General features: G+C 39.2%; 1 non-coding gene across 1 annotated transcript; it reads left to right on the top strand.

The window, feature by feature from the left end:
- The first annotated feature begins 23752 nt into the window (after positions 1-23752).
- LOC147936258 (small nucleolar RNA R71) lies at positions 23753-23859 on the top strand. The gene has a single exon (XR_015569719.1). It is a non-coding gene; the product is annotated as a small nucleolar RNA R71 (small nucleolar RNA).
- Positions 23860-27115: the final 3256 nt, after the last annotated feature.

The raw sequence follows: 27115 nt of genomic DNA on the forward strand, positions 1-27115 counted from the left end.
AGCAGTAAACAGATTTGTTACTGTTTCTAGGGTCTGAATGTGTGATAATCCAATGCATTTGCCTAATTGTAAGTGTTCAGGATGAATTTGGAGTGTTTAGACAACACTTAAACACGTTTTATCCAAAACAAACTTAAACAGAGAAAACAGGCTAAAACCGAGAGAAAACATTGATTCTAAGCATTAAACAGCTATGTTACTATTTCTAGGGTCAAAATGTGTGACAATCCAATGCATTTGCCTAATTGTATGAGTTCAGGATGAATTTGGAGTGTTTGGACAACACTTAAACACGTTTTATCCCAAAACAAACTTAAACAGAGAAAACAGGCTAAAACCGAGAGAAAACATTGATTCTAAGTAGTAAACAGCTTTGTTACTGTTTCTAGGGTCACAATGTATGACAACCCAATGCATTTGACTAATTGTAAGAGTTCGGGATGAATTTGGAGTGTTTAGACAACACTTAAACCCGTTTTATCCCAAAACAAGCTTAAACCGAGAAAACAGGCTAAAATCGAGAGAAAACATTGATTCGAAGCAGTAAACAGCTATGTTACTATTTCTAGGGTCAAAATATGTAACAATCCACTGCATTTGACTAATTATAAGAGTTCGGGTTGAATTTGAGTGTTTAGACACCACTTTTACCCATTTTGTCTAGAAACAGGCTAAAACCAAGAAAACATTGATTCGAAGCAGTAAACAGATTTGTTACTGTTTCTAGGGTCTGAATGTGTGATAATCCAATGCATTTGCCTAATTGTAAGTGTTCAGGATGAATTTGGAGTGTTTAGACAACACTTAAACACGTTTTATCCAAAACAAACTTAAACAGAGAAAACAGGCTAAAACCGAGAGAAAACATTGATTCTAAGCATTAAACAGCTATGTTACTATTTCTAGGGTCAAAATGTGTGACAATCCAATGCATTTGCCTAATTGTATGAGTTCAGGATGAATTTGGAGTGTTTGGACAACACTTAAACACGTTTTATCCCAAAACAAACTTAAACAGAGAAAACAGGCTAAAACCGAGAGAAAACATTGATTCTAAGTAGTAAACAGCTTTGTTACTGTTTCTAGGGTCACAATGTATGACAACCCAATGCATTTGACTAATTGTAAGAGTTCGGGATGAATTTGGAGTGTTTAGACAACACTTAAACCCGTTTTATCCCAAAACAAGCTTAAACCGAGAAAACAGGCTAAAATCGAGAGTAAACATTGATTCGAAGCAGTAAACAGCTTTGTTACTGTTTCTAGGGTCAGAATGTGTGACAATCCAATGCATTTGCCTAATTGTATGAGTTCAGGATGAATTTGGAGTGTTTGGACAACATTTAAACCCATTTTATATCAAAACAAGCTTAAACCGAGAAAACAGGCTAAAACCGAGAGAAAACATTGATTCGAAGCAGTAAACAGCTATGTTACTCTTTCTAGGGTCAAAATATGTAACAATCAAATGCATTTTACTAATTATCATAGTTCAGGTTGAATTTGGAGTGTTTAGAGACCACTTTTACCCATTTTGTCCCGAAACAGGCAAAAACCGAGAAAACATTGATTCTAGGCAGTAAACAGCTTTGTTACTATTTCTCGGGTCAGAATGTGTGACAATCCAATGCATTTGCCTAATTGTAAGAGTTCAGGATGAATTTGGAGTGTTTAGACAACACTTAAACCCGTTTTATCTCAAAACAGACTTAAATCTAGAAAACAGACTAAAACCAAGAGAAACCATTGATTCGAAGCAAGCAAACAGGCTAAAACCAAGAGAAAACATTGATTTTAAGCATTAAACAGCTATGTTACTATTTCTAGGGTCAAAATGTGTGACAATCCAATGCATTTGCCTAATTGTATGAGTTCAGGATGAATTTGGAGTGTTTGGACAACATTTAAACCCATTTTATATCAAAACAAGGTTAAACCGAGAAAACAGGCTAAAACCGAGAGAAAACATTGATTCGAAGCAGTAAACAGCTATGTTACTATTTCTAGGGTCAAAATATGTAACAATCAAATGCATTTTACTAATTATAATAGTTCAGGTTGAATTTGGAGTGTTTAGAGACCACTTTTACCCATTTTGTCCCGAAACAGGCAAAAACCGAGAAAACATTGATTCTAAGCAGTAAACAGCTTTGTTACTGTTTCTAGGGTCACAATGTGTGACAATCCAATGCATTTGCCTAATTGTAAGAGTTCAGGATGAATTTGGAGTGTTTAGACAACACTTAAACCCGTTTTATCCCAAAACAGACTTAAATCTAGAAAACAGACTAAAACCAAGAGAAACCATTGATTCGAAGCAGTAAACAGCTATGTTACTATTTCTAGGGTCAAAATATGTAACAATCCACTGCATTTGACTAATTATAAGAGTTCGGGTTGAATTTGAGTGTTTAGACACCACTTTTACCCATTTTGTCTAGAAACAGGCTAAAACCAAGAAAACATTGATTCGAAGCAGTAAACAGCTTTGTTACTGTTTCTAGGTTCAGAATGTGTGACAATCCAATGCATTTGCCTAATTGTAAGTGTTCAGGATGAATTTGGAGTGTTTAGACAACACTTAAACACGTTTTATCCCAAAACAAACTTAAACAGAGAAAACAGGCTAAAACCAAGAGAAAACATTGATTCTAAGCATTAAACAGCTATGTTACTATTTCTAGGGTCAAAATGTGTGACAATCCAATGCATTTGCCTAATTGTATGAGTTCAGGATGAATTTGGAGTGTTTGGACAACATTTAAACCCATTTTATATCAAAACAAGGTTAAACCGAGAAAACAGGCTAAAACCGAGAGAAAACATTGATTCGAAGCAGTAAACAGCTATGTTACTATTTCTAGGGTCAAAATAGTAACAATCAAATGCATTTTACTAATTATAATAGTTCAGGTTGAATTTGGAGTGTTTAGAGACCACTTTTACCCATTTTGTCCCGAAACAGGCAAAAACCGAGAAAACATTGATTCTAAGCAGTAAACAGCTTTGTTACTGTTTCTAGGGTCACAATGTGTGACAATCCAATGCATTTGCCTAATTGTAAGAGTTCAGGATGAATTTGGAGTGTTTAGACAACACTTAAACCCGTTTTATCCCAAAACAGACTTAAATCTAGAAAACAGACTAAAACCAAGAGAAACCATTGATTCGAAGCAGTAAACAGCTATGTTACTATTTCTAGGGTCAAAATATGTAACAATCCACTGCATTTGACTAATTATAAGAGTTCGGGTTGAATTTGAGTGTTTAGACACCACTTTTACCCATTTTGTCTAGAAACAGGCTAAAACCAAGAAAACATTGATTCGAAGCAGTAAACAGCTTTGTTACTGTTTCTAGGGTCAGAATGTGTGACAATCCAATGCATTTGCCTAATTGTATGAGTTCAGGATGAATTTGGAGTGTTTGGACAACATTTAAACCCATTTTATTTCAAAACAAGCTTAAACTGAGAAAACAGGCTAAAATCGAGAGAAAACATTGATTCGAAGCAGTAAACAGCTATGTTACTCTTTCTAGGGTCAAAATATGTAACAATCCAATCTATTTGACTAATTATAAGAGTTCGGATTGAATTTGGAGTGTTTAGAGACCACTTTTACCCATTTTGTCCCGAAGCAAGCAAAAACCGAGAAAACATTGATTCTAAGTAGTAAACAGCTTTGTTACTGTTTCTAGGGTCACAATGTATGACAACCCAATGCATTTGACTAATTGTAAGAGTTCGGGATGAATTTGGAGTGTTTAGACAACACTTAAACCCGTTTTATCCCAAAACAAGCTTAAACCGAGAAAACAGGCTAAAATCGAGAGAAAACATTGATTCGAAGCAGTAAACAGCTATGTTACTCTTTCTAGGGTCAAAATATGTAACAATCTAATCTATTTGACTAATTATAAGAGTTCGGGTTGAATTTGGAGTGTTTAGAGACCACTTTTACCCATTTTGTCCCGAAGCAAGCAAAAACCGAGAAAACATTGATTCTCTGTAGTAAACAGCTTTGTTACTGTTTCTAGGGTCACAATGTATGACAACCCAATGCATTTGACTAATTGTAAGAGTTCGGGATGAATTTGGAGTGTTTAGACAACACTTAAACTTGTTTTCTCCCAAAACAGACTTAAATCTAGAAAACAGACTAAAACCAAGAGAAACCATTGATTCGAAGCAGTAAACAGCTATGTTACTATTTCTAGGGTCAAAATATGTAACAATCCACTGCATTTTACTAATTATAAGAGTTCGGGTTGAATTTGAGTGTTTAGACACCACTTTTACCCATTTTGTCTAGAAACAGGCTAAAACCAAGAAAACATTGATTCGAAGCTGTAAACCGCTTTGTTACTGTTTCTAGGGTCAGAATGTGTGACAATCCAATGCATTTGCCTAATTGTATGAGTTCAGGATGAATTTGGAGTGTTTGGACAACATTTAAACCCATTTTATATCAAAACAAGGTTAAACCGAGAAAACAGGCTAAAACCGAGAGAAAACATTGATTCGAAGCAGTAAACAGCTATGTTACTATTTCTAGGGTCAAAATATGTAACAATCAAATGCATTTTACTAATTATAATAGTTCAGGTTGAATTTGGAGTGTTTAGAGACCACTTTTACCCATTTTGTCCCGAAACAGGCAAAAACTTAGAAAACATTGATTCTAAGCAGTAAACAGCTTTGTTACTTTTTCTAGGGTCAGAATGTGTGACAATCCAATGCATTTGCCTAATTGTAAGTGTTCAGGATGAATTTGGACTGTTTAGACAACACTTAAACATGTTTTATCCCAAAACAAACTTAAACAGAGAAACCAGGCTAAAACCGAGAGAAAACATTGATTCGAAGCAGTATACAGCTATGTTATTCTTTCTAGGGTCAAGATATGTAACAATCCAATCCATTTGACTAATTATAAGAGTTCGGGTTGAATTTGGAGTTTTTAGAGACCACTTTTACCCATTTTGTCCCGAAACAGGCAAAAACCGAGAAAACATTGATTCTAAGCAGTAAACCGCTTTGTTACTGTTTCTAGGGTCACAAAGTGTGACAATCCAATGCATTTGCCTAATTGTAAGAGTTCAGGATGAATTTGTAGTGTTTAGACAACATTTAAACCCATTTTATATCAAAACAAGCTTAAACTGAGAAAACAGGCTAAAATCGAGAGAAAACATTGATTCGAAGCAGTAAACAGCTATGTTACTCTTTCTAGGGTCAAAATATGTAACAATACAATCTATTTGACTAATTATAAGAGTTCGGATTGAAATTGGAGTGTTTAGAGACCACTTTTACCCATTTTGTCCCGAAGCAAGCAAAAACCGAGAAAACATTGATTCTAAGTAGTAAACAGCTTTGTTACTGTTTCTAGGGTCACAATGTATGACAATCCAATGCATTTGACTAATTGTAAGAGTTCGGGATGAATTTGGAGTGTTTAGACAACACTTAAACCCGTTTTATCCCAAAACAGACTTAAACCGAGAAAACAGACTAAAACCAAGAGAAACCATTGATTCGAAGCAGTAAACAGCTATGTTACTCTTTCTAGGGTCAAAATATGTAACAATCCAATCTATTTGACTAATTATAAGAGTTCGGGTTGAATTTGAGTGTTTAGACACCACTTTTACCTATTTTGTCTAGAAACAGGCTAAAACCAAGAAAACATTGATTCGAAGCAGTAAACAGCTTTGTTACTGTTTCTAGGGTCAGAATGTGTGACAATCCAATGCATTTGCCTAATTGTATGAGTTCAGGATGAATTTGGAGTGTTTGGACAACATTTAAACCCATTTTATATCAAAACAAGCTTAAACCGAGAAAACAGGCTAAAACCGAGAGAAAACATTGATTCGAAGCAGTAAACAGCTATGTTACTCTTTCTAGGGTCAAAATATGTAACAATCAAATGCATTTTACTAATTATCATAGTTCAGGTTGAATTTGGAGTGTTTAGAGACCACTTTTACCCATTTTGTCCCGAAACAGGCAAAAACCGAGAAAACATTGATTCTAGGCAGTAAACAGCTTTGTTACTATTTCTCGGGTCACAATGTGTGACAATCCAATGCATTTGCCTAATTGTAAGAGTTCAGGATGAATTTGGAGTGTTTAGACAACACTTAAACCCGTTTTATCTCAAAACAGACTTAAATCTAGAAAACAGACTAAAACCAAGAGAAACCATTGATTCGAAGCAGTAAACAGCTATGTGTAAGTTTGAGAGTAGAGTAATCAAGAGATTATGGAAGAGAGTATGAAAGAGAGTGAAATCGTGTAAGGAGTGAGGAGAGTGAACGATTGAGAGAGAGAGTGTTGGAGAAAGAGAATAAACTCTTTTCTTGCCTCTATTAGTATGATACTTACAAACTATTTAAAGACATATACAAATAGGATATTCTCTTAGGATCCTATGCACACTAATATGAGGAGAAAGCGACATCTCCTTATTCTAACATGTGATCTCCTCTTCTCTCTTGCAACTTGCTCCAACGGCTACAAAGGAAGGATCGAGATGAATGGCGACCGTTGGAGGATCTCTTTGGTGGATTGGGCTCATGAAGACTTCTATTTGAGGATGGCCCGTTGGTTGGTCGTACGGACGTCCGTACGGTCGTACGGACAAGTGTGTGTGCCGGTTCATACTCCCCCTCAAGCTTGACTTGGGGAACTAGTCAAGCTTGACAACATAGGCACCCACCTCATTAAAAACCTTAGTATAGAAAAACCTCTTGGGAAAACTATACTTAAGGGAAAAAGAGTGTAGGCGCCAAAACAAAGCAAGTCATGGCCGAGTGAGGTTTAGGAGGCCAAGCTTAGGATGGATGTATTCACACACTTGGGGGCTCGCAGCTTTAGTCAGGACGTCTGCAAGTTGTTCTTTGCTTTCGGTATGGCAAGGTAAGACAACTCCAAGCTTGATTTGTTCTCGGACCTTATGGCAATCCACTTCAATGTGCTTGGTCCGCTCATGGAACACTGAATTGGTTGCTATATGAATGGCTGCTTCGTTATCACAGTGCATGGTGATCGGCTTTGTTGATTCTATTCCAAGATCCTTGAGTAACATCTTCAGCCACATTAGCTCCGTCGTTAGCTTCCTCATAGCTCTATACTCGGATTCGGCACTTGAGAGTGAGACGACCTTTTGCTTCTTGCTCTTCCATGTGACCAGGTTCCCTCCAAGGAACGTGCAATAGCCTGTGGTTGAGCGTCGGTCCCCACGATCTCCGGCATAGTCAGCGTCGCAGTAGCCTACCAACTCGGTGCTCTTGTTGCGTCCCATCCATATGCCTTGGCCGGGTGAGCCCTTGATGTACTTGAGGATCCGTGTCAGCATGTTCCAATGGTGCACGGTGGGGTTCTTCGTATGCTGGCTTACCTGGTTCACGGCAAAGCAAATGTCAGGCCGTGTGATAGTTAAATAAATGAGCTTACCGACTAGCCGCCGGTAGAGGCTACCGTCCTCGAATGGAGCGGTGTCAAGCTCCCCCTGTCCTCCATCCTTGTAATTCTCTTCTAGGGGCGTTGTTACTGCCTTAGCTCCTAGTTTTCCTGTTTCACTCAATAAGTCTAGTGCATACTTTCTTTGAGATAACAATAACCCTTCATTTGATCTATAAACTTCTATCCCAAGAAAGTATTTCAACTCTCCAAGATCTTTAATATCAAAAACTGATTTCAAGAATGTTTTAGAGTCTTGAATACCTACCGAGTCACTTCCAGTGATGATGATATCATCAACATACACTAGAATGACTACTATACCTTTGGCGCTTGGTAAGGTGAACAAGGTGTGGTCAGCTTCGGATTTGCGAAAGCCTTTGTCAAGAAGTGTGGTGCTAAGCTTGTGATACCAAGCCCTTGGTGACTGCTTCAAGCCATAGATAGCTTTGTTGAGTTTCAAGACCTTTCCCGGACCAATAGTATCCTCCAAACCCGGTGGTGGTCGCATATACACTTCATCCTCCAGTTCTCCTTGCAAGAAGGCGTTCTTCACGTCCATTTGCCAAAGTTCCCAGTCGAGGTTGGTGGCGAGAGAGAGTACAACTCGAACCGTGTGAAGCTTAGCCACCGGAGCAAACGTATCAAGATAGTCCTCCCCATACGTTTGCGTGAAACCTCGTGCGACTAGGCGGGCTTTGTGGCGTTCAATCTCCCCATTGCTCTTATATTTGATTGTGAAGATATACCGAGAGGTGACAGCCTTCTTGCCCTTGGGTAAGTCAGCCTCGTCCCATGTATGATTTTGCACCATGGCCGTATTCTCGGCATCCACTGCATCTCTCCATACTTTGTGCTGCTTAGCCTCATCATAGGTCTTGGGGATCCAATCCTCATCAATATGGCCAAGAAACACTTGATGCTCTATCGGAAAATGAGCCAAGGTGCACACGGCCTGAATCGGATGAGCAACGGCCATGTTGTTGTAGTACACACGGGTGTTCTTCCAATGACTAGGAGGATACTTGATACGTTGGCTGCGCCGAAGAGGAACTATAGCCCCAGCTTCGGAGTTGGCTCGTCCTGGAGTAATGATCTCCTCAAGCTGTTCAGCCGTCCCCTCGGTTGTTTCGGCCGTGTTGTCCGCGAGTGACTCGGGTGCTTCCTCATGCTGCTCAGTATGGTCATCGGCATGTGTAGCAGGCTCAGGCTCAGTAGATGGCTCAGGTTGTTCTGGTGATGCTGGTCTGGCTGACTCAGTAGTGATCCGATCGTTTTCAAGACCTAGTCGCTCAAGGATTACTCGGAGGTTGCGCGTCCGATCAGATGGTGAATCAGATAGGTTACGGAGCTCATCCCAATTCTTCTCATCGTAAAAGCCTTGTGTCTCCATGAACTTGACATCACGAGATACTAGAACCCTCCTTGTTGTAGGGTCATAGCACTTATACCCCTTTTGTGTGGTAGAGTAGCCAAGAAACATAGCCTTTGTACTCTTTGCATCAAGCTTGTCTCTTAGCTCACCTGGTCGCAACACATAGCACACACAACCAAACACTCGTAAGTGATCAAATGTAGGTTTGTCATTCGTTAATACCTCAAATGGAGACACATCCTTTAGGATCTTTGTTGGTGTGCGGTTAATAAGATAACAAGCGGCTAGCACAGCATCTCCCCACAACCTCTTTGGAACCCTTGTGTGAAACATCATAGACCTTGCTACTTCCATGAGATGCCTATTCTTTCTCTCAGCCACTCCATTTTGTTGTGGTGTGTAAGGACAGCTAGTTTGATGAAGAATTCCATGTTTGGCTAGATATTGTTTAAAGGCATGGCTTGTGTACTCTCCACCATTATCTGATCTCAAAATTTTAATCTTGGCATGAAAGTGGTTAGTGACATAATTTTGAAAATTAGTAAAGGCCTCAAGGACTCTATCCTTAGAGGGAAGCAAAGTTATCCAAGTATATTTTGATTTTTCATCAATAAAAGTCACAAAATACTTTTGATTATCTCTAGATAAGCAAGGAGATGTCCAAACATCAGAATGAATTAAATCAAAACATTTTTCATAAATAGTAATAGATTTAGGGAAAACAGCCTTGCAATGTTTACCAAGAATACAAGCCTCACACTCATCATTTTGAAAAGAAACATTAGGAAATATTAAGGATAAAGCTCTTGTGTGAGGGTGTCCTAGCCTAGCATGTAAAATAGAATCACTAGGTTTCATAATAACCGAATTAAAACAAGATGCATTAGAAGATAAGTTCAAGTCCTCAAGCACATAGAGGTCATCCTTGGATCCTCCTTGACCAAGAACCTTACTTGTCTCAATATCCTGAAAATGAACATTGTTAGGACCAAATATAGCATAACAATTTAAATCAGTAGTGGCTCTCTTAACTGATAGCAAGTTAGAAGTAAAGTTTGGCATATAAAATGCCTTAGTCTCCTTATCAAATAGTTTCAAGTTTCCTATGCCTTTAACTGGTACTTTCTCACCATTTGCTATTATTACATTACCATTAGCAGGTTTAATATCACTAATTAGCCTAGAATCACTAATCATGTGATGGGATGCACCAGAATCAACTATGAGGGGTTTAATTTTGTTTGAGGCAAGAAACGCCTTACCGGTGGCCTCTTTGATGGCTTTGATGAGCGCATCAAGGTCGGACCGCCTTACCAGCTCGGACGATGCTGCAGCAAGAGCAGTTCCACTGGTCACTTGTTGAGGCTGCTCAGAGATTGACTCCCCCATGGCTACTGCTTGATGAGCTCTCGGTGGTCCTCCGCGGTTTGGTCGTCCACCTCGGATGGTACCCGGCGGTGGTGCTAGATGAGGGTGTAGAATCCAGCAGCGGCTCTTGAAGTGACCAAGCTTCTTACAATGCTCACAAAATGGCGGGTTGTTCTTGTCCTCCGGCTTGTAGTAGCCCTTGTTTGCTGATGCCGTCTCAGCTTTGTTAGCGGTCACAAGTTCTCCCTTGCCGCCAAACAATCCCATGGAGCCATGCTCCTTTTGAATTTGGTTACAGACATCATCAAGGCTAGGGAGCTTGTCCGACCGTAGAATATGCTTGATAAGGTCATTGTAGGAGGGGTTCAAGGTCAAGAGAAGGCCGAACACCTTATCTTGTTCACGCCTCTCATTCAGAATGGCCGGATCTATAGTCGCCGGCCGGAGCATCTCTAGTTCAGCCCAAAGGGACCTAAACTTCCCAAAGTGCTTGGTGAACTCCATGTCTTCTTGGTTGAGGTTGTTGATGGCCCTCTTAATCTCAAAAATTCGGTTTACATTTGTAACATTCCCAAAAACATTCTTGAGAGTGTCCCACAAGTCTTTTGCTGTCTCGCAATAAGAGTAAGCTTCAAGTATAGGTGCATCTAGGGAGTTTTGAATGATAGCTAGGACTCCCTGATCTTCTTGAAACCACTTGTTCTTCTCATCGACAAGATCCTTGCCGTCTTTGGTGGTCTCGCCACTAGGAGCTTCGCTTGTCTCAACATGGGACCAAAGTCCTCGGCCGCATAGGGCTGTCTTTGTGGTTCTAGCCCACAGTAAGTAATTCTCTCCCTTGAGAGTAACTGGAACAATGAGAGTTTTGGTAGTTTCCATGGAAAAGGATGAAGAGACCGTTGGTTAAAGCTATTGTCCAACGGTTAAAGAAAGAAGATTCAAGAACAAGAAATTTCAAGAACAAGAAAGAGAATGCGGAAGGGAGTGATGGAGATTTGAGGCAAGAACAGAATCAAATCTGCTCTGATACCATGTAAGTTTGAGAGTAGAGTAATCAAGAGATTATGGAAGAGAGTATGAAAGAGAGTGAAATCGTGTAAGGAGTGAGGAGAGTGAACGATTGAGAGAGAGAGTGTTGGAGAAAGAGAATAAACTCTTTTCTTGCCTCTATTAGTATGATACTTACAAACTATTTAAAGACATATACAAATAGGATATTCTCTTAGGATCCTATGCACACTAATATGAGGAGAAAGCGACATCTCCTTATTCTAACATGTGATCTCCTCTTCTCTCTTGCAACTTGCTCCAACGGCTACAAAGGAAGGATCGAGATGAATGGCGACCGTTGGAGGATCTCTTTGGTGGATTGGGCTCATGAAGACTTCTATTTGAGGATGGCCCGTTGGTTGGTCGTACGGACGTCCGTACGGTCGTACGGACAAGTGTGTGTGCCGGTTCATACTATGTTACTATTTCTAGGGTCAAAATATGTAACAATCCACTGCATTTGACTAATTATAAGAGTTCGGGTTGAATTTGAGTGTTTAGACACCACTTTTACCCATTTTGTCTAGAAACAGGCTAAAACCAAGAAAACATTGATTCGAAGCAGTAAACAGCTTTGTTACTGTTTCTAGGGTCAGAATATGTGACAATCCAATGCATTTGCCTAATTGTATGAGTTCAGGATGAATTTGGAGTGTTTGGACAACATTTAAACCCATTTTATTTCAAAACAAGCTTAAACCGAGAAAACAGGCTAAAACCGAGAGAAAACATTGATTCGAAGCAGTAAACAGCTATGTTACTCTTTCTAGGGTCAAAATATGTAACAATCAAATGCATTTTACTAATTATCATAGTTCAGGTTGAATTTGGAGTGTTTAGAGACCACTTTTACCCATTTTGTCCCGAAGCAAGCAAAAACCGAGAAAACATTGATTCTAAGTAGTAAACAGCTTTGTTACTGTTTCTAGGGTCACAATGTATGACAACCCAATGCATTTGACTAATTGTAAGAGTTCGGGATGAATTTGGAGTGTTTAGACAACACTTAAACCCGTTTTATTCCAAAACAAGCTTAAACCGAGAAAACAGGCTAAAATCGAGAGAAAACATTGATTCGAAGCAGTAAACAGCTATGTTACTCTTTCTAGGGTCAAAATATGTAACAATCAAATGCATTTTACTAATTATCATAGTTCAGGTTGAATTTGGAGTGTTTAGAGACCACTTTTACCCATTTTGTCCCGAAACAGGCAAAAACCGAGAAAACATTGATTCTAGGCAGTAAACAGCTTTGTTACTATTTCTCGGGTCACAATGTGTGACAATCCAATGCATTTGCCTAATTGTAAGAGTTCAGGATGAATTTGGAGTGTTTAGACAACACTTAAACCCGTTTTATCTCAAAACAGACTTAAATCTAGAAAACAGACTAAAACCAAGAGAAACCATTGATTCGAAGCAGTAAACAGCTATGTTACTATTTCTAGGGTCAAAATATGTAACAATCCACTGCATTTGACTAATTATAAGAGTTCGGGTTGAATTTGAGTGTTTAGACACCACTTTTACCCATTTTGTCTAGAAACAGGCTAAAACCAAGAAAACATTGATTCGAAGCAGTAAACAGCTTTGTTACTGTTTCTAGGGTCAGAATGTGTGACAATCCAATGCATTTGCCTAATTGTAAGTGTTCAGGATGAATTTGGAGTGTTTAGACAACACTTAAACACGTTTTATCCCAAAACAAACTTAAACAGAGAAAACAGGCTAAAACCAAGAGAAAACATTGATTCTAAGCATTAAACAGCTATATTACTATTTCTAGGGTCAAAATGTGTGACAATCCAATGCATTTGCCTAATTGTATGAGTTCAGGATGAATTTGGAGTGTTTGGACAACATTTAAACCCATTTTATATCAAAACAAGGTTAAACCGAGAAAACAGGCTAAAACCGAGAGAAAACATTGATTCGAAGCAGTAAACAGCTATGTTACTATTTCTAGGGTCAAAATATGTAACAATCAAATGCATTTTACTAATTATAATAGTTCAGGTTGAATTTGGAGTGTTTAGAGACCACTTTTACCCATTTTGTCCCGAAACAGGCAAAAACTTAGAAAACATTGATTCTAAGCAGTAAACAGCTTTGTTACTTTTTCTAGGGTCAGAATGTGTGACAATCCAATGCATTTGCCTAATTGTAAGTGTTCAGGATGAATTTGGACTATTTAGACAACACTTAAACACGTTTTATCCCAAAACAAACTTAAACAGAGAAACCAGGCTAAAACCGAGAGAAAACATTGATTCGAAGCAGTATACAGCTATGTTATTCTTTCTAGGGTCAAGATATGTAACAATCCAATCCATTTGACTAATTATAAGAGTTCGGGTTGAATTTGGAGTTTTTAGAGACCACTTTTACCCATTTTGTCCCGAAACAGGCAAAAACCGAGAAAACATTGATTCTAAGCAGTAAACCGCTTTGTTACTGTTTCTAGGGTCACAAAGTGTGACAATCCAATGCATTTGCCTAATTGTAAGAGTTCAGGAAGAATTTGGAGTGTTTAGACAACATTTAAACCCATTTTATATCAAAACAAGCTTAAACTGAGAAAACAGGCTAAAATCGAGAGAAAACATTGATTCGAAGCAGTAAACAGCTATGTTACTCTTTCTAGGGTCAAAATATGTAACAATACAATCTATTTGACTAATTATAAGAGTTCGGATTGAAATTGGAGTGTTTAGAGACCACTTTTACCCATTTTGTCCCGAAGCAAGCAAAAACCGAGAAAACATTGATTCTAAGTAGTAAACAGCTTTGTTACTGTTTCTAGGGTCACAATGTATGACAATCCAATGCATTTGACTAATTGTAAGAGTTCGGGATGGATTTGGAGTGTTTAGACAACACTTAAACCCGTTTTATCCCAAAACAGACTTAAACCGAGAAAACAGACTAAAACCAAGAGAAACCATTGATTCGAAGCAGTAAACAGCTATGTTACTATTTCTAGGGTCAAAATATGTAACAATCCACTGCATTTGACTAATTATAAGAGTTCGGGTTGAATTTGAGTGTTTAGACACCACTTTTACCCATTTTGTCTAGAAACAGGCTAAAACCAAGAAAACATTGATTCGAAGCAGTAAACAGCTTTGTTACTGTTTCTAGGGTCAGAATGTGTGACAATCCAATGCATTTGCCTAATTGTATGAGTTCAGGATGAATTTGGAGTGTTTGGACAACATTTAAACCCATTTTATATCAAAACAAGCTTAAACCGAGAAAACAGGCTAAAACCGAGAGAAAACATTGATTCGAAGCAGTAAACAGCTATGTTACTCTTTCTAGGGTCAAAATATGTAACAATCAAATGCATTTTACTAATTATCATAGTTCAGGTTGAATTTGGAGTGTTTAGAGACCACTTTTACCCATTTTGTCCCGAAACAGGCAAAAACCGAGAAAACATTGATTCTAGGCAGTAAACAGCTTTGTTACTATTTCTCGGGTCACAATGTGTGACAATCCAATGCATTTGCCTAATTGTAAGAGTTCAGGATGAATTTGGAGTGTTTAGACAACACTTAAACCCGTTTTATCTCAAAACAGACTTAAATCTAGAAAACAGACTAAAACCAAGAGAAACCATTGATTCGAAGCAGTAAACAGCTATGTTACTATTTCTAGGGTCAAAATATGTAACAATCCACTGCATTTGACTAATTATAAGAGTTCGGGTTGAATTTGAGTGTTTAGACACCACTTTTACCCATTTTGTCTAGAAACAGGCTAAAACCAAGAAAACATTGATTCGAAGCAGTAAACAGCTTTGTTACTGTTTCTAGGGTCAGAATATGTGACAATCCAATGCATTTGCCTAATTGTATGAGTTCAGGATGAATTTGGAGTGTTTGGACAACATTTAAACCCATTTTATTTCAAAACAAGCTTAAACCGAGAAAACAGGCTAAAACCGAGAGAAAACATTGATTCGAAGCAGTAAACAGCTATGTTACTCTTTCTAGGGTCAAAATATGTAACAGTCCACTGCATTTTACTAATTATAAGAGTTCGGGTTGAATTTGAGTGTTTAGAGACCACTTTTACCCATTTTATCCCGAAACAGGCAAAAACCGAGAAAACATTGATTCTAAGCAGTAAACCGCTTTGTTACTGTTTCTAGGGTCACAATGTGTGACAATCCAATGCATTTGCCTAATTGTAAGAGTTCAGGATGAATTTGGAGTGTTTAGACAACATTTAAACCCATTTTATATCAAAACAAGCTTAAACTGAGAAAACAGGCTAAAACCAAGAGAAAACATTGATTCTAAGCATTAAACAGCTATGTTACTATTTCTAGGGTCAAAATGTGTGACAATCCAATGCATTTGCCTAATTGACACTGAGTTTCTTTGTGGTGTGGTGAAAGAAAGATGTATGGAATGATGATGTATGGAATGAATAGAAGTCAGGGTGTTTCAATTCCCCTTATGCAGTTGCAGTATAAGAGGTGTCAATCCTATCTGAGTGATTGTGAACAATTAAGATGTGCATAAGAGTCTAAGTCCAATTGTAAAGATTGTTTGTCACTAACAATCCTAAAATGAGATATGAAATTCAGAAAGTAAAAACAACTAGAACAAGATACTAAATGCTAACAGAACAGACAAATTAAAGCTATAATGAAACTAGAACAGAGATAGACACTATGCTAATGAACTAATGCAAGACAAGTAATGAACAGGAAACTACGTGAATGCAATGGAAATGAAACAGGAATGAAACAAGACAATCACAAATCAAAAACACAAGTTCTGGGGATGAACTCGAGCAGCACTCGACCGAGTGTAGGTCGAGTACGTGGTCGAGCTAGACTTAAACGTGAAAACAGAGCAACACAAGAAAAACAGAGCAATGCTAAAACTAGTCAAACAACAAGCAAGCAATGATATTTAGACTAAGATTTCAATAAACAAAGAAGGCCTTGAGGAGGGATTCATGGGCTGAGCTAATCATTGTGGTTATCTAACTTGGTCAACAAATCTCAAGCAAACTTTGAGCTGATCTCTAGACATACTATTCTAAGACATGTTTAATCCACTCTCATGGCAAGAAACAATCAAACCTATGCATTTCTAGACTTGTTCTCACAAAGAAAAGAATCTACACAAGCAGGCATTAAGCAATACATCTCAAACCAAACAAGACTTCTAATCTCTTAGCAAGCCTAATGGTAAGCTCTAGATCTAGCCTTATCTATGCTCCTTAGACGTTGGTGTGATGCTAAGATGCTTGAAATCAAACCCTACCTTCTCAGATATAGGATCAGCATTAAGATCATCTAGCCTAGAAGAGATCTACAACAATCAAGCTTGACCAAATCAAACAAACCACAAGATCAACCCAGCCTAACCCATCCTCAAGGTCCTAAACAAACTACTCACAAGAACACATGGTGAAATATGTCAAAACCCCAAAAAATAATGAAACTTGCATCATTAGAAAGATGAAACAGAGATCTACAATATTGATGAAGGAATAAAACTCGAAATCTTAATACTTTGAAAGTTATGAAACAAACAAAATATAAGAATCTAGTCTTTCTCTCTCAAACAAGTACAAAATCTAAAAATACAAGAAAGTGCAAAAGGAATAAAATCTAAAAAAGGTAAAAACTAGGTTTTAGACTCTCTAAAAAGCTGGACTCTTTGGTGGCTGCAGGTACAAGGGCTTTATATAGGAGATGAGGTGGAAGCCCTAACAATACAAAAAGTCAAAGCAGTCAACGGCTCGGTCAACTCGACCAGTGCTCGGTCGAGTGGCTGGTCGAGCTGGCTTCTCTCGTGCATTCTCCACTCGGTCGAGTCCTCCTCAGCACACGGTCGAGTGGTGGTCGAGTGGTGCGGTCGAGTTGGACTCCGGACCTTGATTCTACAGCCTTAACTCTCTTGTTTTCTCCTCAAGATTGCTTCACTTCTCATCAGCATTGCTTCCATGCTCCTTAAGCTCCAAAATCACCTGTTTATGCATGAAAAGATGCAAATGCAATGCAACTATACTCTAATGCATGATTAGTCCTAAAGCTACACAATAATGGCCTAAATGGATAGCAAAAGATGCAAAAGTTGTGAATAAACTAAGGGAAAACAAGGTAAAATATATGAACATCAACACCCCCAAACTTATTCTTTGCTTGCCCTCAAGCAAATAATCAAGACAAAAGAAGGTAGGTGAGGTTTGAAAGTGGGATCTCAGCTCCTAAAGCTTGCAAATAGACTATCTAGAATCAATGTCCAAGTTACTAGTACTATGATGCAAGTTGAATGAGCTATACTTAAAGACTTTAGACAAGCATATCAGAACCTTCACTGATTTGAGCCTTAGATGTCCACATGCATTCAAATCAACCATTTCCTTTAACATTCATTAATCAAGAACATGAATCAATTATGTGCAATGCTTAAACTCATTTGGCTTGGCAGTAAAAGGTTTAGAGACAATGATGGTCTCTTTTTAGAGTAGGGCTTATCAATATCAAGGTTCTCTCATAAAAAATGGATTGAGCTTTAGAAGAATGCTAAAGGTAAGAACACTTAGACACATACAAGAACAAAACCTTGTCTACCCAAAGGCACCCAAAGTGTTTATCCTATCAATCTAAACCCAATTGATCCTAGTGCTACCCTTTAACTTCTTTTCTTCTTTTTCACCCTTTTCTCTTTTGGTTTTAAAGTCTTAGGAGAGGTTTCTTATTTGATCTTTCTAGTGGAATGGGGGATTCTTACTTATTTGCTATGGTTCTCTTTTCTTCTTATTCTTAAGACATATAAGCATTTTGCTAGACTTCTCTTTTCTTTCTTTCTTTTCTTTAACTAGAACCATCTTTAAACAACCTTATTCTTCCCATTCTTTCACTAGACTTTAAATTTTCTTAAACACATTCCCCTCCTAAAGACTCTAACCTTTTCTTTCTCTTTTTCCTCTTTTCTTTTCATAATAGCCAAGTCCCAAACCCAACAAGTGAACCACCTAGTCCTATCTAGTTTGAAAAATGCAAACTAGAACTACACAAGGCTTTACTCTTGTCAGTTCAAACCTAACACTTTCTACCAAGCTCAATCCCAAAAATAGGCCTCACACACACAAGAATAAACATGGCTTGAAAGAAGGTTTGGTTGAGGGGTAGGGGAACTGATTCTAATGATTCAATCAGCTACTTGGATCAACAAGAGTGGTAAAAAGGAAGAAGATGATCCAAATATGTATATGGTATCCATGAGTTTAAAGCAATGCACACATTGATAATTGAAAGTCAATATTAGGTTCTTATAAATAGGAAATGGTTTCAAATCTCAACATGCTTCAATTTAGACCAAATGCAATGTAGGAATTCAAGGCTTGGTTTAATCTTATGCTTCTAACCACTCAACTAGCATCAAAGTACTATTAACTTGGGCATTGATCCTAGTCTAGTGAATAAACAAGCTAATAAGGGAATACTCATCATAGATCCCTAATGCAAATATTATACAATCCTACATGAAACATGCTAAACAAGATCCTAATGTGCAGTGCAAACTACATGAACACTCTTTTTTTTTATAAAGATTTTTGCAAAAAATTTCAAATTTTTAGGGTTTTTCTATGCCTTAGATGCTATGCAAGTATTAACATGATGATGCTAAAAATTTGAAATAAGAATCACAAAACACAATGTCAAATGCTATCTCAAACCCTCCCCCAAACTTAAATCACACAGTCCCTGTGTGAAAGAAATTTGATTGAGGATTCAAGATTAAAAACAAAAAACAAAACACAATGTCAAATACAATGATATCTACAAGTGAAGGTGATAGTGGTACCTTAGGGATTGTGGAAGTAGTTGTCCACATCCATCTGCATGCTGTCATAGGAGTAGTTGGGGTCTTGCTGGTGACTTGGAGGTGGAGATTGGGGCAGCTCGACGATGGGGGGGTCGAGCTGGACCACGAGTGTCAAAATTCTGACCTTGCTGCTGGTAGAGTGCTGGATCCATGAAGTACTGGGGTGGGATGGTAGGGTAACCTTGATATCCTGGATAAGCAGCTGGAGGTGGGAAACCATAGGGTGATCTGGGCTGGAACTCGGCCGAGTGCATTGGAGGTGCTCGGTCGAGTGGGTGCTCGAGTGGGGGGGTCGAGTACCTTGAAAATGGTTGTTCTCGGGTACTTGAGCTTCTCTTTCTCTGATTTGGCTCATACATTGAAGCCCTAGCTGGTTCCACAGGGTTTGCAACTCTAGAAAGTGCTCTAGTTGAGCTACTCCTCCTCAAAGGGCTTGATGGTGTAGGTGAAGAATTCCCACTCTTCAACTCAGCAATCTTCTTCTTTAAGCCCTTGATAGACTTAGCCATGTTGGTCACCTTCTTCTTCAGCTTATCAAACCTCTTCCCATGCCATTTGTTCCATTTTTGCAAAAGGGTTAGTCTCTTGGTAGCCTCCCTCACTCCTCTACTATCTCTTGGGTTGAGCTCATAATCCTCAAAGTAAAATTGCTCCTCCCCATCAGCCATTTGCACATCTCCAGCTTCATCAACTCTAGGTTGAACTATCCCATCAAACAAATGCTCCTCAGCTGGCCAAAAGTCAATGTTGGCTCCTTCTTGAATGGTGGTGAGCTCTTGGTTAGGCAAAATCAGTTGCTTTTTCCCAAGTGTTGGAAGTTCAAAGTTGAAAATGTGATTTCCTTGATGCATCTCCTTGGCTAGGATGAGAGTAGAGGTGAGGTAGCTAGAGTCAATCCATCTTGGTGAAACCCTTTCTCCTCTAAGTGGAACCTTAGCAGCTTGTAGAATTAGAGTAATGATGCCTCCAATGGTTAGTGCTCCTCTTGATCCTTTGTTCTCCAACTTGCCTACCCAACTTCTCAAGTAAATCATGTGGTCAATGAGCACCATTGCTAGGTCAGTCTCCACAGTGCTCCCAAGAATGATGGTACCATTTCTTGCTTGGAAGATGACTCCATTGAGAGTCAAATCAATCATCTTTAGCTCCCCCTCATTAATGTTCCCAGTTTCCTTCCTAGCAAAGAAGGTGTTGGCAAGAGCTTTGTGGAAGTACCTTAGGACTGGGCTCCTTATCCTTGAACTCTTGAAATTGGAGGAAGAGTAGTATTTGTTGTCCCCAATGGTTTCCCACACAGCATAGAGCTCTTCTCTTGGAATCATCAAACTCCTATTGCTCCCAACCTCAAAACCAAACACATTGGCTATCTTCTTCATTGAAAGTTCATACCTTTTCCCCTTGATTGTGAAAGCAATGTGACCAGCTCCAAACTCAGCATCCTTCCTTGCATATGTATGCAGCTTGACTGTGGCTAGAAACTCACAACTCTCTTCTTTGTAGCCCTCCATGCAAAGCCCCATAAACTTAGTTAGGTTGCTCTTCTCAAAGAGATACTCCACATTTTCACCAATGGCTAGCTTCTCCATGGTTTCCTTGTGTGGATATCTGGTCCCTAAGAACTCCATTCTCATGAAAGCATCATAAAGTTGCCTATTTGACAACCCACAAGACTCAGCTTCTCCATCATCCTCTATCTCTTCTTTTTCACTTTCTTCCTCACTCTCATTCTCACTCTCCTCTTGTTCAACCTCAACTGCTGGCCTCTTCCCTTTGGCCTTGTGTCTCCTCATGAACTCATTGAGAGTTGACTCCCTTTCCTCCTCACTTTCAGTCCTCTTAGGATCTTCCTCAACTCTCTCTCTCCTTGGACGCGGCATCTGGCTCGACCGGCTGCTCGAACCACCACTCGGTCGAGTGCATGATCGAGTGGGGCGTCGAGTGGCTCTTCCAGCTTCTCCTCTTGATTCAAGGCTAGCATCATGACGTTCCATGGAGGTTGCAGCGGTTTGTTGAGACTTCCTAGTGATTCTTGAAGACATTTTTCAAATAGAACTGAAGGGAATAGACTCAAAGCTCAAAGTTAATAGGTTAGTGACCCAAAAACTTGAAAGAACTAAGCTTGAGCAAAAGATAAGCTATGAGAGAGACTTTAAAACTTGAATTCAATGGTATTGAGCAAATGAGAGAATGTGAGAGGTATAATTTCGTGCAAGGTCTATATAAAGAAGCTAGGGGACAAAGAGACAAGGGTGGAGCGTCCATACCATTCAAATTTGAAATGGGAATCTTTGACCTGCTTTTTGCTGCCACTCGACCCCACACTCGACTGTACACGGTCGAGCACCTTGACTAAATTTTGAAATTTCAAAATTTTTCTTCTTGTTCTTCCCTCCACTCGATCGTTCTAGCGATTTGAAGATCAAATGGGCCTCAATTCCTTTCCAGCTCGGTCGAGTACCTCTCGTGGGTAGGTCGAGTGGGCTTGCGAGTCTCCTTCTCCAAGTCTAAATCTCTCCTTACCCAACTACATTTTCACCTAAAGGCCTGTCCAACACAAACATAAAAGAAAACATATCAAAACTACAAGGAAAATAAACCATATTTACAAAGGATACCTTAGGGACTTCCTCCCTAGTGAGCTTGTTTAAAGTCACTAAGCTTGACTTTGGTGTCCTTTTTAGACTTGGTTTAGATACCAAGGAGGTGATGAAATCCTCCTTGGAACCTCTTGATCACTGTGAAGTTGATCCTTGATCACCTCACCCTTAACACACAAACCATGTTTCTTCTTGATTTTGAGCCTTGGTCTTGCCTTCCTTAAGGACCTCTTGTTCAGCTTAACTTGAAGATCCTCAACCATACTAGTCAACTCTTGAACTGACCTCTTAAGCTTTTCCACAGAATCATCTTGAAAGGAGAGCTTAGCCTTTGGAGTTGCTTCACCACTTGAACCTTCTTGACCTCCTTTGTCCTTGATAGTAAAAGGTTGATCATCAATGGTAGGAAAGTTGGTTGGGTTATAGATGTCAAACTTCATGGCTATATCTTCAGCAATGTTCAAGGTCACAAGACCCTCTTTGACATCAATAACTGCTCCAACAGTGGCTAGGAATGGCCTTCCAAGAATGATTGGATCTTCAGGTTCCTTGTCCATCTCCAACACCACAAAATTAGTGTGAACCCTTGCCTTCCCTATCTTGACTGGAACATTCTCCAACCTTCCAACTATCTCCTTGTTTGACCCATCAGCTGGATCCTTAAGCTTGATTGGAATGATAACTCCTTCAAGGTCCTCAAGATCCTTCTCATCTTGAGCTTCAGCCTTCTTCTTTGACAAATCAAGCAAAAAATCTTTGTAGAGAGGATATGGATCATACTGTTCCAAGGCAGGTCCTCTCTCCTCTTCTTGGTAAGCAATGGTGATCTCTTGTATGGCCAACACTTCCTCAACCACAGCTTCTTCAATCATAACCACTTCCTTCAAAACCTTCTCTTCCTCTTGTTGCTTAGCCATCATCTCCTTTCTCTCAATGATTTCCCTAAGCTCCTTAATCTTTTGTGCTTTGAAACGTCCTGGGAATGGAAGAGGTGGCTTGTAAGCAGGAGGAATGTACTTAGCATTCTTGACAGCTTCTGATTCTGCAACTCGATCGACCACTCGAGCATGCACTCGGTCGAGTGGCTGTTCGAGTTCTTGGTCGAGTGCAATAACGGACTCTAGTTTCTTTGCACAAACGTCACTTGGGGCTTCAGTAACTAATGAATTCCCCCAAACTTGGACTTCACTGTCCTCAGTGACTTCCTCATCAGAGATATGAATGGCTTTTGCAGTGAACTCCCTTGGATTTTGAACAGCTTTTCCAGGGAGTTGGTTGGGTTTAGGAGCTGAAGTAGAGGCAATGTTGCTCTCCATATACTTCATTCTGGAGTTGAGATCTTCAAACTTCATGTTCGGATCATTGTATTGTGATGTGAGCCTTTGATTCAACTCAGCAAACTGCTTGGCTTCCTCAATCTTGCCTTGTGTTTGCCCAATCAACAACTGTTGCATCATTGCTCTTAAGTCTTGTTCATGGCCCTGGTTAGTCTGAAACCCTGGTGGGGGGCACAATTGGGGCTGGAACACTTTTTTGTTGTTGCTTGGGGATGTAGTTTTGTTGCTGTTGTTGAGGCTGAGGAGGTGGATAGAATTGGTCTTGAGGATTGGCCACATTGGTGCTCCTATAAGAGAGATTGTTGTTTTTGAAACCTCCTTGGTTGTAGCCTTTGAATCCTCCCTGGTTTTGCATGTAGCACAACTCAGCAAATTCAGGCTCCCCCTCTTGAACTGTAGCTTCTTCTTCACCAATGAAGTGAATAGACTTGGACTGGCTGAAGAGTATCTTGTCAAGCTTCTCATTGACCATCTTCAAATCCTTCTTATACTTGTCCACTTGATCAGTTGAGGAGCTCCTTATGGTCCTATCATAATCCTCATTATAGTTGCCATCAGATTGAGCAAGGTTCTCAACTAATTCCCATCCTTCTTCCACATTCTTGTTGAGGAAGTTGCCATTAGAGGCTGTATCAAGAAGCATTCTTATCTTGGGAAGCACTCCTCTATACAAGGTACTTAGAAGTGACTCATTGCTGAAGCCATGGTGAGGACACTGAGTCTGGAATCCTTTAAACCTCTCCCAAGCTTCACAAAAGCTTTCATTATTCCTTTGAGCAAACCCAGAAATTTCATTCCTCAACCTAGCAGTCCTTGCATTGGAGAAGAACTTGGCCAGAAAAGCTTTCTTGCATGCATCCCATGTGGGAAGAGTCTTCTCCCAAAGGTGAGCTTTGTCTCCAAGAGAAAATGGGAAGAGCCTTAATTTGAATCCATCTTCACTCACTCCATTGATCTTAGTGAGCCCACATATTCTGTCAAACTCATCAAGGTGATCTAGTGGATCCTCCATTGGCAACCCATGAAACTTGTTGGCTTGTATCATTGAGATCAATCCACTCTTGATCTCAAAGTTATTGTTTGCTACTGAAGGTGGCACAATTCCAGCCCTTTGGTTGTGGGTATTGGGTGCATCTCCTGCACCAATGTGCCTTGGTCTCTGCTCATGGATAGCTTGTTGCTCCATGATGGCTTGACCTTGTTGTTGTTGAACTACTCTTCCTTGCTTATGTCTCAAACCTTTTTGTAGCCTGTGGATGTTATCAATAGGCTGTTGAAGACTGTCTTTGCCTTTTGACCTTGTGTGCATCAACAAACTCTACTACAGACTCAAACAGGTACACGGTCCAGCGCAGGCTCGAGTGGGTGGTCGAGTCGACTGGGAAGTAATGGCTATTTGGATCCGGCTTCTGGCTCGATCAAGTGCTCGATCACAGCTCGGTCAAGTGGTGGTCGAGTAGGTGGTCGAGTGGGTACCTGAAACACAAAACAGCCAAGCAAAGGAAGATTCGAGTTCAGTAACTTCACAAGTGTTTAAACGAACTTAATCTTAGACTAATAATGATCCTAAATGTCACAAAACACACTCAAATGGGCAACGGCGCCAAATTGAAACTGGGTTTCTTTGTGGTGTGGTGAAAGAAAGATGTATGGAATGATGATGTATGGAATGAATAGAAGTCAGGGTGTTTCAATTCCCCTTATGCAGTTGCAGTATAAGAGGTGTCAATCCTATCTGAGTGATTGTGAACAATTAAGATGTGCATAAGAGTCTAAGTCAAGCCAATTGTAAAGATTGTTTGTCACTAACAATCCTAAAATAAGATATGAAATGCAGAAAGTAAAAACAATTAGAACAAGATACTAAACGCTAACAGAACAGACAAATTAAAGCTATAATGAAACTAGAACAGAGATAGACACTATGCTAATGAACTAATGCAAGACAAGTAATGAACAGGAAACTACGTGAATGCAATGGAAATGAAACAGGAATGAAACAAGACAATCACAAATCAAAAACACAAGTTCTGGGGATGAACTTGAGCAGCACTCGACCGAGTGTAGGTCGAGTACGTGGTCGAGCTAGACTTAAACGTGAAAACAGAGCAACACAAGAAAAACAGAGCAATGCTAAGACTAATCAAACAACAAGCAAGCAATGATATTTAGACTAAGATTTCAATAAACAAAGAAGGCCTTGAGGAGGGATTCATGGGCTGAGCTAATCATTGTGGTTATCTAACTTGGTCATCAAATCTCAAGCAAACTTTGAGCTGATCTCTAGACATACTATTCTAAGACATGTTTAATCCACTCTCATGGCAAGAAACAATCAAACCTATGCATTTCTAGACTTGTTCTCACAAAGAAAATAATCTACAGAAGCATTCATTAAGCAATACATCTCAAACCAAACAAGACTTCTAATCTTTTAGCAAGCCTAATGGTAAGCTCTAGATCTAGCCTTATCTATGCTCCTTAGACATTGGTGTGATGCTAAGATGCTTGAAATCAAATCCTACCTTCTCATATATAGGATCAGCATTAAGATCATCTAGCCTAGAAGAGATCTACAACAATCAAGCTTGACCAAATCAAACAAACCACAAGATCAACCCAGCCTAACCCATCCTCAAGGTCCTAAACAAACTACTCACAAGAACACATGGTGAAATATGTCAAAAACCCAGAAAATAATGAAACTTGCATCATTAGAAAGATGAAACAGAGATCTACAATATTGATGAAGGAATAAAACTCGAAATCTTAATACTTTGAAAGTTATGAAACAAATAAAATATAAGAATCTAGTCTTTCTCTTTCAAACAAGTACAAAATCTAAAAATAAAAGAAAGTGCAAAAGGAATAAAATCTAAAAAAGGTAAAAACTAGGTTTTAGACTCTCTAAAAAGCTGGACTATTTGGTGGCTGCAGGTACAAGGGCTTTATATAGGAGATGAGGTGGAAGCCCTAAAAATACAAAAAGTCAAAGCAGTCAACGGCTCGGTCAACTCGACCAGTGCTCGGTCGAGTGGCTGGTCGAGCTGGCTTCTCTTGTGCATTCTCCACTCGGTCGAGTCCTCCTCAGCACACGGTCGAGTGGTGGTTGAGTGGTGCGGTCGAGTTGGACTCCGGACCTTGATTCTACAGCCTTAACTCTCTTGTTTTCTCCTCAGGATTGCTTCACTTCTCCTCAACATTGCTTCCATGCTCCTTAAGCTCCAAAATCACCTGTTTATGCATGAAAAGATGCAAATGCAATGCAACTATACTCTAATGCATGATTAGTCCTTAAGCTACACAATAATGGCCTAAATGGATAGCAAAAGATGCAAAAGTTGTGAATAAACTAAGGGAAAACAAGGTAAAATATATGAACATCACTAATTGTATGAGTTCAGGATGAATTTGGAGTGTTTGGACAACATTTAAACCCATTTTATATCAAAACAAGCTTAAACCGAGAAAACAGGCTAAAACCGAGAGAAAACATTGATTCGAAGCAGTAAACAGCTATGTTACTCTTTCTAGGGTCAAAATATGTAACAATCCACTGCATTTGACTAATTATAAGAGTTCGGGTTGAATTTGGAGTGTTGAGACACCACTTTTACCCATTTTGTCCCGAAACAGGCTAATACCGAGAAAACGTTGATTCTAAGCAGTAAACAGCTTTGTTACTGCTTCTAGGGTCAGAATGTGTGACAATCCAATGCATTTGACTAGTTGTAAAAGTTCGGGATGAATTTGGAGTGTTTAGACAACACTAAAACCCGTTTTATCGCAAAACAGGCTTAAACCAAGAAAACAGGCTAAAACCGAGAGAAAACATTGATTCGAAGCAGTAAAAAGCTATGTTATTCTTTCTAGGGTCAATATATGTAACAATCCAATCCATTTGACTAATTATAGGAGTTCGGGTTGAATTTGGAGTGTTTAGAGACCACTTTTACCCATTTTGTCCATAAACAGGCAAAAACCGAGAAAACAATGATTCTAAGCAGTAAAAAGCTTTGTTACTGTTTCTAGGGTCACAATGAGTGACAATCCAATGCATT

The sequence above is a fragment of the Camelina sativa genome, chromosome 10, assembly GCF_030686135.1.
Source record: "Camelina sativa cultivar CO46 ecotype springtype chromosome 10, ASM3068613v1".
In the NCBI taxonomy this organism is placed as follows: domain Eukaryota; kingdom Viridiplantae; phylum Streptophyta; class Magnoliopsida; order Brassicales; family Brassicaceae; genus Camelina; species Camelina sativa.